This window comes from Phycodurus eques, chromosome 4 (assembly GCF_024500275.1).
Source record: "Phycodurus eques isolate BA_2022a chromosome 4, UOR_Pequ_1.1, whole genome shotgun sequence".
Taxonomy (NCBI): domain Eukaryota; kingdom Metazoa; phylum Chordata; class Actinopteri; order Syngnathiformes; family Syngnathidae; genus Phycodurus; species Phycodurus eques.
In genome coordinates this window covers 1,724,128-1,737,241 of record NC_084528.1, presented here as the reverse complement: position 1 = coordinate 1,737,241, position 13,114 = coordinate 1,724,128, and positions in this window count along the sequence as shown.

The window sequence follows — 13,114 nt, the reverse complement described above, 5'->3', positions numbered from 1 at the left end:
CTGAGTACGTTCAAATGAACTAGGAGCAAGCAAGATTCTTTTAAAATATCCACACCCTCGATTTTATTCGCACCCACATTCACTCTCTTGAGCAACCCGCTTTTATGGTTTAATAAATGTGATAAAGTACAATATACTGGATGTACAGCATCAAACGCCTACACAGGTTCGCTATTCAGGGCATCCATATATCCAATTGTTAATTGTGCTTGGGTGAGTTGGCAATTCAAATTTTTTTGCGATGAACCGTCCAATCGGGTTCGCTGAGACTTCAAGTGAGTAGTGTGATAATTTGGGACAATGTTGATTGTGAAAATGTTGCAGATAGTCCTCAATCAGTGTGCAAATGGAGAAGATGCTACTCTGGCATGAGTGGTCAGTATTGGTCAACAACAGCTATGCAAATAGTGCAGCGTGGTGAGACTACTACAGTGAGTGCACAAGTAATGTATAATTGGCCCCATAGAAATGTGACAACAAACACAAGTCAAAAAATTGCCAGCATGTTGCAATGGAATTGTAGGTTAGGTGTTTAAGAAGTTTATTGCAAGAGGGAAAAAGCTGTTGGAATGCCCGCTAGTTCTAGTTTGCATTGATCGGTAGCGCCTACCTGAGGGAAGGAGCTGGAAGAGCTGGTGAGGGTCTGAGAGGATTTTGCACGCTCTTGTCTTAGTTCTGGCAGCGTGCAAGTCTTCAAGGGTGGGTAGGGTGGTACTGACAATCCTTTCAGCAGTTTTGATTGTCCGTTGCAGTCGGAGTTTGTCCTTTTTGGTAGCAGCACCAAACCAGACTGTGATGGAAGACCACAGGACTGATTCGATGACCGCTGTGTAGAACTGCCTCAGCAGCTCCTGTGGCAGCCCGTGCTTTCTCAGAAGCCGCAGGAAGTACATCCTCTGCTGGGCCTTTTTGAGGATGGAGTTGATGTTGGTCGCCCATTTCAGGTCCTGAGAGACTGTAATTCCCAGGAACATGAAGGTCTCTACGGTTGACACAAGGCAGCTGGACAATGTGAGGGGCAGCTGTGGCGAAGGATGCCTCCTGAAGTCCACGATCATCTCTACAGTCTTGACCGTGTTCAGCTCCAGGTTGTGTCGGCCGCACCACAACTCCACCCGCTCCACTTCCTGTCGTAATGCAGACTCATCACCGTCCTTGATGAGGCCGATGACAGTGGTGTTATCTGCAAACTTGAGGAGTTTGACAGCCGGGTGCGCTGAGGTGCAGTCGTTCGTGTAGAGAGAGAAGAGCAGCGGAGAGAGGACACGATCTTGGGGCGCCCCAGTGCTGATGCTGGGTGTGGATGAGGTGGCCTCCCCCAGCCTCACCTACTGTGTCCTGCCTGTCAGAAAGCTATAAATCCACTGGCAGATGGCCGGCGAGACACTGCGCTGCAGAATCTTGGAGGAAAGGAGTTCAGGGATGATGGTGTTGAACGCTGAGCTGAAGTCCACGAACAGGATCCTCGCGTAGGTCCTTGCACTGTCGAGGAGTTCTAGGATGAAGTGCAGTCCCATGTTGACTGCATCATCCGCAGACCTGTTCGCTCGGTAGGCAAACTTCAGTGGGTCCAGCAGGGGACCTGTGACGCTCTTGAGGTGGTCCAGCACGAGACTGTTCATTGGACTTCATGACCACAGATGTCAAGGCGACAGGCCTGTTGTCATTTAGTCCCGAGATTGCAGGTTTCTTGGGGACTGGATTGATGGTGGAGCGTTTGAAACAGGATGGTTCTCCGCACAGTTCCAGAAATCTATTGAAGATCTGTGTGAAGACTGGAGCGAGCTGGTCCACGCAGACTTTGAGGCAGGATGGGGACACATGGTCTGGCCCTGTCGCTTTGTTAATAATTTGAAGATGTGTCTCCCATCCTGTTCGTGGATGGTTAACGCAGAAGTCAGAGGTGTGATTGTGGTCGGTGGTGCGGCCGGGTGGGTGTGGGGTGTGAAAATTATCTTTTCAAATCTGCAGTAGAAGGTATTCAAGTCGTTGGCTAGTGTGTTATTGTTCTCAGCTTGGGAGGATCGTTGCTTGTACTTGGTCAGCGATTGGAATGCATGCCAGACTGATTTAGATGCCAGACTGATTTAGAGTCGTTAGCGCTGAACTGTTGTTCCAGCTTTGCTGCATAGTTCCTCTTTGCAATGTTAATTTCTTTAGTCAGCAGGTTTTCTAGCTCGATTATACAGTGCCCTGTCCCCGCTCTGATATGTGTCCTCCTTGGCTTGGCGAAGCTGCTTAAGTTTGGCAGTGAACCACGGCATGTTGTTGTTGAATGTGCGAAATGACTTTGTTGGTACACACACATCTTCACAGAAACTGATATAGGATGTAACAGTGTCCGTATATTCATCCAGGCTGCCAGCTGAATTTTCAAAGACACTCCAATCTGTGCAGTCTAAACAGCTTTGAAGTTCCACCTTTGCTTCATTGGTCCACTTTTTCACTGTTTTCACTGTAGGCTACGCGCATTTAAGTTCTTGCCTGTATGCCGGTATTAAGTGAATTAAGCAGTGATCAGATGAGCCCAGTGGTGCATGAAGTTTGCCACGGTATGTGTTTTCTAGCGTAATATAGCATTGGTCTAAAATGTTATTTTACCTGGTGGGACAGTCAATGTGCTGCTTGTATTTAGGGAGTTCATGGTTGAGTTTAGCTTTGTTAAAGTCCCCGAGAATAATGAGCGGTGAGTCTGGATGTTTTTTTTCCAATTCAGTTTACTTGTTCAGCGAGCGTTAGTAGTGCAGCGTTCGTGTTAGCTTGAGGCAGAATGTAAACACCGGCGAGAATGAAATATGCTAACTCATGGGGCGAGTAGAATGGCGAGTAGAGTGACTATAAATGCGGGCTGCAAGTGTGTGCTGAGCGTGTCCGTACGTTTTCGTTGATATAGAAACATATCCCGCCACCTTTTGTTTTCCCCGGTGATTCCATGTCGCGGTCTGCCCTGTGAAGATGGAAGCCGGGAAGCATGACGGCACCACCGGGTACAGCCTCACAAAGCCAAGTCTACGTAAAGCACATGGTGACGGAGCGTCCGAAGTCTTTATTGGTCTTTATCAGAAGATGAAGCTCGTCCATTTTGTTCGGTAGGGAGCGTAGATTTGCGAGGTGGATGGACGGAAACACCAGTCTGTGTCCTTTCTTGTGGAGCTTCACCTGGATGCCGGCTCGCTTCCCTCTGTGACGCCGCCTCCGCCTCCATGCGCCAAAGACCGCGGTCGCTGCTCCAGTGAGTAACTGTCACGTACGTGGTTAAGGCGAGGGCGAGTAACGCAAGGCAAGAACATGGTGGACCCAATTGCAGGGAAGCAGGGAGGCAAGGCAGGAGTAAAATCAAAATAATATTTAATCTTCAAAAAGGGAAAACTAAACAAAGTCCCACAACAGATACCAATCAAATCAAAGTAACAAAGAAACACTCGATTATCTAAAACTGGAAACAAACTATGACCTGTGAGTAAGACGTGGAATAGAAAGGGAGAATGACACCTGACAATAACATACCACAATGATAAAGACAACTGACGACTATGACATGGCAGAGACGTGACAACGACAATGAACCGACAAGAACTGAAAGAAACCAGGGAACTAAATACAAACAGATAGACGAGACAACGAGGAACACCTGGACAAGACATGAGTGGCTGGAGAGAGCTGATTGGTCGACACAAAGCAGACGAGAACAGGTGGACACAACAACTTAATGAGCACACGACAAACATGGAACACAGGAAAACATGGAACAAAACTAAACACAACCCAAACCAAAACACAGACCATGATAGTAACTCCGGGAAAAAACTGAGCGGATTTGCAAAAGTTGGTGAAAGAGAGTCCGGAGTAGCCTCCTTGATGGTTAGCAAGTCTCCCCTTGTGTAAGTGAGTCGTGTAATGTCTCCAAAGACGAACGTAAAACGCAAAAACAAAAACAATACGAGAGAGAGCGTAATCGAGGTGACCACACGGCCATTACATGGGCAATGTCTTGTAAAATGAGTATTACTGTATTATGCAACGTAATCAAATTGTGGTCTTTTATTGGGAAAAAAAATGAAGGTAACATGGCAACTGAGATCATAGCATTCAATTATCCTCACACCCATATTTGTAAAATTAAATTATATTCTGTACATGTATTTAAGTGTTGTCCGAGGACACCTGCCATAAAGAAAACAAACTTTTATAAATTTCAGATTCATATAAACAAACCGTGGTCATGCTCATTTGCGTAACGTACGCAGGACATCAGCAATCCCGTTTTCCTGGTTTGGTCATTCCACCTATAGCAGTTTGGCATGGCAAAACAACAACAACAAAAACACAACCTCATAGGGAAATGCCCCATTTTAGAGGTTATCTTATGATTCAATGCTCCATATGTGTTGGGACATGTCTCGTACATTGCTTCTACGTTATAGATCAAACCGAAAAGCATCCTGGATTCGGCTGGACGTCCACGTACATACGTATGCATCTTGAGTCGTTGGTCTGCTTCTAAACAGTACCCGATGGTCCGCTCCCCCCCCCTACACGGCGCCTTAAGCATTTGCAGTCCCACGCCATCTTTTCACAAAGTCCTTTGCGGGATGTGAAAGCGGCAAAGCGCCACACCCGCAATACGTGAATTTCCATCACCGGTGAGAAGGGGCGCTCACGCTGGAGTACACACAAACAACAACTCACGTCAGGATGGCAGGGTGAATAGCTTTCACATACTCAACATCGCAAAGCAGTGATATGAGGATACAGTTCCGATATTTGCTCTAATATTTCCTTTGAGGTATGCTGTATGATAATTAACCCAACAATAATTTCAAACTCGAGTGTACTTGAACTTCGCAAATAAACCAAATGGTAAAATAAGAAAATAACCGATAAATTAATATCTGTCGGCTCATCATAGTGGCTCGTGGTATGATTTGGAATAAGTGGGGTTGTTGAGTTGGCTTACTGATTTTTTTTTTTTTTTTTTTTTTACTCCGTAAAGCAAGTAATTACCCTTTGTGCCCTGTAGTGTAGAATGTCCTGTCTGGTTTCTCGTAATTTATGAAATTTGTATGTCTAGAGGTCGGTTGTGTAGTCAAAAAAAATTGATGAAGGAGTACAGGCTGATTCTTAGGATAATATGATTCAAGTAAAAGTAGAAAGTAGTCTTCCCAAAAGGTACTTGAAAAGTATTCAGTGAAAAAAAGAGAGAAAACTACTGAACTGGTGAGTAGCTTGTCTTTCATGATTATTATTTTTTTTTACCTGTGCATGAATGTCATTTAGCTACAAATATATTTTACGACTGCATGAATTCTAATATTCTGCCATTTGATGGCCCTCGCTATTCAGTTTATCATACGCCCCTCATATTCATATACAGATTCAATTTGTTAGCCTGTCTCTGGCATTTTGCTTAGATTGACAGCAATAACCTCGCCGTCCTTCGTAAGACAAATCTGTGTGGTTGTTTAAATACTCAACATGTAATTCTCTCTTGTTTTATGTTTCGTGTCACAGTAAACTTCAACTGAGAGTGGGAATAAACATTTTCAAGCCTTTTTTTTTAAGGAGAATTGTTTAGTATCTGCCAAACCACTTGTTGTCATAATCACTGTCATCATATGTAATTTTTTTGCGCGTAAGTCATGCCGTAAAATATGTCGAACAGCGATTCGTATCTCGAAAGACTTGTAAGTCTGGTCATTCATCTCTCAGGGCATCAATGTATTCACAGTTTAAACCAAAAATACACCGAAAACTGTGATGCCTAAAGACTTAATATTTCAAATGTTTATGAACATTGTTGTACCCTGAAAAATGCAGCTGAGCATACACATACACAATGTACAATAGCTGTACGTATGTCAAAAACAAACAATAGAAAATACTGTTGTTGTTTTCAAAGTTGAGGTGGAAATATCTCTGAAAAACTTCAATCGTGGACTTTAGTAAGTCAGCAGATTCGTGACAATCATATTACAGAAAGTACAATGAATCTGTATTCCTGGAATGATGAAATAAATATTTGTTGTTAAATGCCAGTGATCTAACAGATGTGTTGTTAATACTCAGGAGATGGAGGAAACGTGGAAGTCGTATTTTTGCAATTGTCAATTATAAAATACTGATTTTTTAAAAAACTATTAAAACCCTTGAAACCTCGAAGAATGGATGTTAGTAAGTCAGCATATGTGTACTAATTGCCTTAATAAATACGAGGATTCAACCACTCATTTGTTGCTTTACAACCTGGGTTGGAAACTAAAGGCAAACTGTTGAATACTGATTGAGTTTTATTTTATTTTATTTATTTTTCATAGAAAACATCAGGAAAATTAAATTCATCCCACAATCCAACTTTTTGACCATATCGCCCTATCCCTGTTTTGAGACTCTGTCCCACTTAGGTTAAGGCAAACCAGACTATTTATAAGTACTGTGTTTACCTACAGTCACTGATGGTGTAGTAGTACACTCGCCTGACTTTGGTGCGGGCAGCGTGGGTTCAGTTCCCACTCAGTGACGGTGTGAATGTGAGTACGAATGGTTGTCTGTGTCTATATGTGGCCTGCGACTGACTGGCGACCAGTTCAGGGTGTAGTCCGCCTTTCGCCCGAAGTCCGCTGGGATAGGCTCCGGCGGCCCGCGATCCTAACCAGAATAAGCGGTGTTGAAAATGGATGGATGGATGGATGGATTGATGTATTTACCTACTTGTTTTGAAACATGCTATTGATATTGATAATAAAACAAATAAATAATTGTAATAAATCTAGTTAATGGCGTAATTAGCCTTAGTATGTGTTTGAAGTAACTTGGAATTGGCTGTAAAGTGTGTATCTGGGGGAAGGTTGCAGGCCTTTGAATTGAGGAAGCTTATGTATAAGGGCTCAGACAATAGTCTGTACGTGTAAAATCTCTTCTCTCTTTCTCGCTAAGGACACACGCATACGCACACGCACACACACGCGCACACACACATACTTTCATCCATCCATTTGCTACACCGCTTATCCTCACAAGGGTCGCGGGTATGCTGGAGCCTATCCCAGCTAACTGCGGGCAGGAGGCGGTGGACACCCTGGACTGGTTGCCGACCAATCGCAGGGCATAAACAAACAACCATTCGCACTCGCATTCATACCCACCGACAATTTAGAGCAGTGATTTCCAACCTTTATGGAGCCAAAGCACATATTTTACAATTGAAAAATCTCACGGCACACCAACAAACAAAAATGTCACAAAAAGTTGATACATTAATTACTGTATGTACTTCCTCCCATCTAATAGAAGACCATTCATTTGTTCTCTCTGTCACTATGCCTCACTTGCATAAATAGATGAAAAGAGTTGATAATTTCCCACGGCTCACCTGAAAAGCGCTCATGGCACACTAATGTGTCACGGCACACTGGGTGGGAATCACTGATTTATAGTCTTCAATTAACCTACGATGCATGTTGTGGGGATGTGGGAGGAAACCGGAGAACCTGGAGAAAACATACAGACACTGGAGAACATGCAAACTCCACACAGGCGAGGCCGGATTCGAACCCAGGTCCTCAGAACTGTGAGGCGGATGTACTAACCAGTCTCCACCGTTCCACCTACTTTCATCATAAACTTGAAATTTACAGTACTTATGACTTGGACTTACTCCAGCCTGCTAATAACTCCACATTAATCTGACAATCAGAATAAGAATCAGAATCATCTTTATTTTCCAAGTATGTCCAAAAAAAGGAATTTGTCTCTGGTAATTGACTGTCTGTTGTCAAGTATGACAACAGACAGTCAATTGACAGAGAACACTTTTGAGACATAAAGACAAAAAAAAGACATTTAGAAAAACAGTCACTGCGCAATAAAGGGTTGCTAGTTAATCTGGTAATGCCGGTACAATTCTATTTATTTATTTTTTGACAATTGTGCAAAAAGATGATAATCCTCTCGCACTTAGAGCAGTTTGAATAACTAATATAGCAATAGTCCGGTGAAATGACCATTGTGCAAAGTCCTCAAGGGTGGGTAGGGGTGTACCGACAATATTTTCAGCAGTTTTGATTGTCCGTTGCAGTCGAAGTTTGTCCTTTTTTGTAGCCGTACCATACTAGACTGTGATGGAAGAACACAGGACTGATTCGATAACCGATGTGTAGAACTGCCTCAGCAGCTCCTGTGGCAGGCCGTGCTTCCTCTGAAGCCGCTGGAAGTACATCCTCTGCTGGGCTTTTTTGAGGACAGAGTTGATGTTGATCGCCCACTTCAGGTCCTGAGAGACTGTAATTCCCAGGAACTTGAAGGTCTCGACGGTTGACACAAGGCCGCTGGACAGCATGAGGGGCAGCTGTGGCGAACGATGCCTCCTGAAGTCCACAATCATCTCTGCAGTCTTGACCGTGTTCAGCTCCAGGTTGTGTCGGCCGCACCACAACTCCATCCGCTCCACTTCCTGTCGATATGCAGACTCGTCACCGTCCTTGATGAGGCGGATGACAGTGGTGTCATCTGCAAATTCAGGAGTTTGACAGCCGGGTGCGGGGACACATGGTCCGGGCCTGCCGCTTTGTTAATCTTCTGTTGTTTGAAGATGCGTCTCACATCCTGTTCATGGATGGTTAACGCAGAAGTCAGAGGTGTGGTTGTGGTCGCGGGTGCGGCCGGGTGGGTGTGTGGTCTGAAACTGTCCTTTTCAAATCTGCAGTAGAAGGTATTCAAGTCGTTGGCTACTGTGCTATTGTTCTCAGCTTGGGGGGATCGTCGCTTGTAATTAGTCAGCGATTGGAATGCATGCCAGACTGATTTTGAGTCGTTCGCGCTAAACTGTTTTTCCAACTTTGCTGCATAGATCCTCTTTGCAATGTTAATTTCTTTAGTAAGCTGGTTTCTAGCTTGATTATACAGGGCCCTGTCCCCGCTCTGACATGCGTCCTCCTTAGCTTGGCGAAGCTGCTTAAGTTTAGCAGTGAACCACGGCTTGTTGTTGTTGAATGTGCGAAATTATTTTGTTGGTACACAAACCTCTTCACAGAAACTGATATAGGATGTGACAGTGTCCGTATATTCATCCAGGCTGCCAGCTGAATTTTCAAAGACACTCCAGTCTGTGCAGTCTTAGCAGCTTTGAAGTTCCATCTTGGCTTCATTGGTCCACTTTTTGACTGTTTTCACTGTAGGCTTTGCACATTTAAGTTATTGCCTGTACGTCGGTATTAAGTGAATTAAGCAGTGATCAGACGAGCCCAGGGCTGCACGAGGTATAGCATGGTATGCGTTTTTTACCGTAGTGTAGCAGTGGTCTAAAGTATTATTTTCCCTGGTAGGACAGTCGATGTGCTGCCTGTATTTAGGGAGTTCGTGGTTGAGTTTAGCTTTGTTAAAGTCCCCGAGAATAATGAGGGGTGAGTCCGGGTGTTTTTTTTTCAATTTCGTTGACTTGTTCGGCGAGCGTTAGCAATGCGGCGTTCGTGTTAGCTTGAGGCGTAATATAGACTCCAGCCAGTATGAACGATGCGAACTCACGTGGCGATTAGAATGGTTTACAGTTTAAGAATAGCGACTCCAAATGCGGGCTGCAGTGTGTGCTGAGCACCGTGATGTCCGTACACCATTTTTCGTTGATATGGAGGCATATCCCGCCGCCCTTCGTTTTCCCTGATGATTCCATGTCGAGGTCAGCTCGATGAATGTTGAAGTGACGGCGCCGTCGGGTACAGCGTCGCAAAGCCAGGTCTCCGTAAAGCACATGGCCACGGAACGTCTGAAGTCTTTACTGGTCTTTAACAGAAGATGAAGCTTGTCCATTTTGTTGGGTAGGGAGCGTACATTCGCGAGGTGGATCGACTGGAACGCCAATCTGTGTCCTCTCTTGCGGAGTTTCACCTGAATGCCGGCTCGCTTCCCTCTGTGGCGCCGCTTCCGTCTCCATGCGCCGAAAACCGCGGACGCCGCTCCGGTGAGTAACTCGGGGAAAAAACTGAGCGGATCTTCGAAAGTTGTTGACAGAAAGTCCGGAGTAGCCTCCTTGATGGTTAGCAGGTCACCCCTTGTGTAAGTGAGTCGTGTAAGGTCTCCAAAGACGGACGAAAAACACAAAAACAAATACAATACTAGAGAACGCGTTACCGAGGCGACCGCACTGGTAGGCGCCATCATATTTACATTCTACTACAAGGAATTCATATGTTTTGTAGTGTGTCAGCATTGTCTAGCGCAGCCTCAGAGAGGTACAGCCTTGTCCCAAATGTAAGTCCAGAGCAAACTCGTTGGATCCCTTAGCCTGAGTCAAGCGTGTGGCTAGACCTTGTCTATGCTGAGCAACATTCGAAAACCACATGCTGCTACAACTACAGGTAAGCATAGTCAAGTACAAAAGTACTTACTTTTAAAATACTCAAGTATTCCAAGTTTTTTCTGTTATAATGTATAATGGAACATTCATTCAGAGAATCTCATCCCTCGCCCTAATTTGTTAATGAACATGAACATAAATGTTTAAATATTGTGACATCGGTACATTAGGTCAAGACTAAGCATGCGCTGACATGCCTTTGGAGGGAGTTGATGTGACAATTTACAAAACATATATGTTTGTCTGTTTATTGACATAGAGAGACCACCCAGGTGGCATGTGAACAAGGGTTATCACACAGAAATATAATTCATCTTTCTGACATGTGAACCCTTCAGGTTTCTCGTGAATTTTAGGCACTATATTGATGATTGTTTGTAACAACAGGGATGAAATGTCCTTCTGTTGTTACACACCTGGAGACAGCCTGTCAACATATTGGTTAGCCATATGACCGAGAGTTATGGGTGAATTTCAAGCGAATTGATAGATTGTAAACATTAAAATAAAATATATACAGTATTATATGGATTAACAAGCAAGTGGGGTATTTTTAAAATTTAAGAATATGGTCTTCACCAGTTTTGTATGAAGAATACCATCACAACATTTTTTTTAAACACTTTTATTAAAGCAACAGCTTGATACTAACACAATCATACTGGGAGAACTAAGAAGGAGAAGTTGTGTGCATACAATATCGTGGAAATATTTTGATGATAATACACAATGTAGCAATTAATTGATTTGAAGATACTCGTGATCGAATGTTACTTCAGTCAAAATATGACTCCAGGAAAAGTAGAGAAATACTTACTTTTAAAAGTATTTCAAGTATTTTTTATTACAGGATAATTTAACCTGTAACAGTAATTCAGAGAATCTGACAGTATAATGTTGCATAGTTATTGTTTTGGAATGAAAATGACCTATGGCCTATGAAGTGAAATGTGTAGAAAATGACTGCAACTAACACAAGCACCAACACTAGTTCGTTAATGAACATGGAAATGTGTTAAATATTGTAATATCCTTACTGCAGTAAAGGGAATGGGTTAAATGCTGCAGGGGTAAAGCATCTCACACTTCATTCAAGTAAAGTATAACATACATTTTTTTCTAACTAATTGAACACTATGGGTCTGTGTGATAATTCTATTGACAGGGTCCTTGGGGCATGCCTGAGAATGTGCAACAATGTTTTTTTCTTCTTCCCGCCTTCCCAACTTACAATATTCAGTAAACTCAGCAATATAAAAGAAAGAGGATTAGTGTTCCCGTGCTTTAATTTTAGTGCATAGTAAACCACTCAAAAGCAATTTTGCCTCTCTTCAGAATGACTATTGTACTATTGTCTGCGATAGCACTGTCCCTCAGTAAGTGAATGTGTTACAGAGTTAACCTCAGGGCTGAACCATGAACTGAGTGAGTGACGAAGCACTTGACCAAATCTTTTGACCAAATCTTTTTAATGAACTGATTCAGTAGAGTCAAAATAACTGCTGTTCTCATCATTAGTGAGAAATAATTTTCCATGTGACTATTAATTTTTTCATCAGTGCTTTCTTTGTCTATATTTCTAATTATTTGGATTTGTGTTGAATGGATTGATTTGGTCACAGAGCAGGCTTGATTGGCATGCTTACTACTTAACACAGATGCAGCTATGCGCCTTGGCTAATGGAACATCTTTGCTCTTTTAATTGGTTGCTATTCTATTCATGGGCTGGAAGGAATGAATAATCTACTGCTGTTTTAGTTTCCTATTCTACAGAAGAGCTCTCCAGAATATTATCTTTCACTCAAGTTCTCTCACTTAGACTTGACATGTCCAAGCAACTCCTTATATTGACAGCAACTTCATCTTGGTTTGGCTTACTTGAATATTTTGTAAAATGTTATCAGTTGTTGATAGACATGTTAATCGTGTTTTATGTATAGATTGGTTATATATATTACAAAAGTATATTATTATTATGAGACATACTTAAATATATTTCTCGGTTTAACCTTTACAGCTTCAATTTAACTTTAACACATTTGTAAACCACTTATGGCAAGATCAGACTACAGGATTTTAGCCCTGATATTGGCTATTAGCTATTGCAGCCGATTTCCTAGATCGGGCCCAACATATTTTTTGGGAACGACAAAACTTCTTGTAATGTGACATAATATACGACCAACGATTTTGCCCTACAATAGCCCTACAAAGCTTAAATGAAAAGTCTAGCCTGTTTGATTTTTTGGGATATCTTCCATGTAGTGTGATATACCAACGACAACTCTCCGACAGCGCGTCGACATCAAGCAATATGATTGCATATTGTGACCGGCGCTTCGCCCCCCCGTGCTTGGCGTTGTCAACATACATGGTCGCTGTTGTCAACAATTTTTCATGCGCACAAACCAATGTTTACTGATGCTTTAGAGCATGATTCTACAGAATGCTGGCATGTTTACTGTACAACCGTTAGTGCTAGCACTAGCTTGGTAAGCTGCATAACGTTTTGTTGCCTGCTTGCGAGTCGGATCATATTAAAAATACGTCAACATACATCAAGCCTTCCTTGAATAAACGTCCTCTTCCATAGCACCACCACACACTTTTCATTTTGTTTGTTTGGTTGCCTCCCATACACAATACGAAGAAGAAGAAGAATCACTTTCATTGTCATGAACATGCATGCATGGACATGAAATTTGTTCTCCGCATTTTACTTATCACAGTGAACACGTACATATACACATGTTAGTGGAACACAC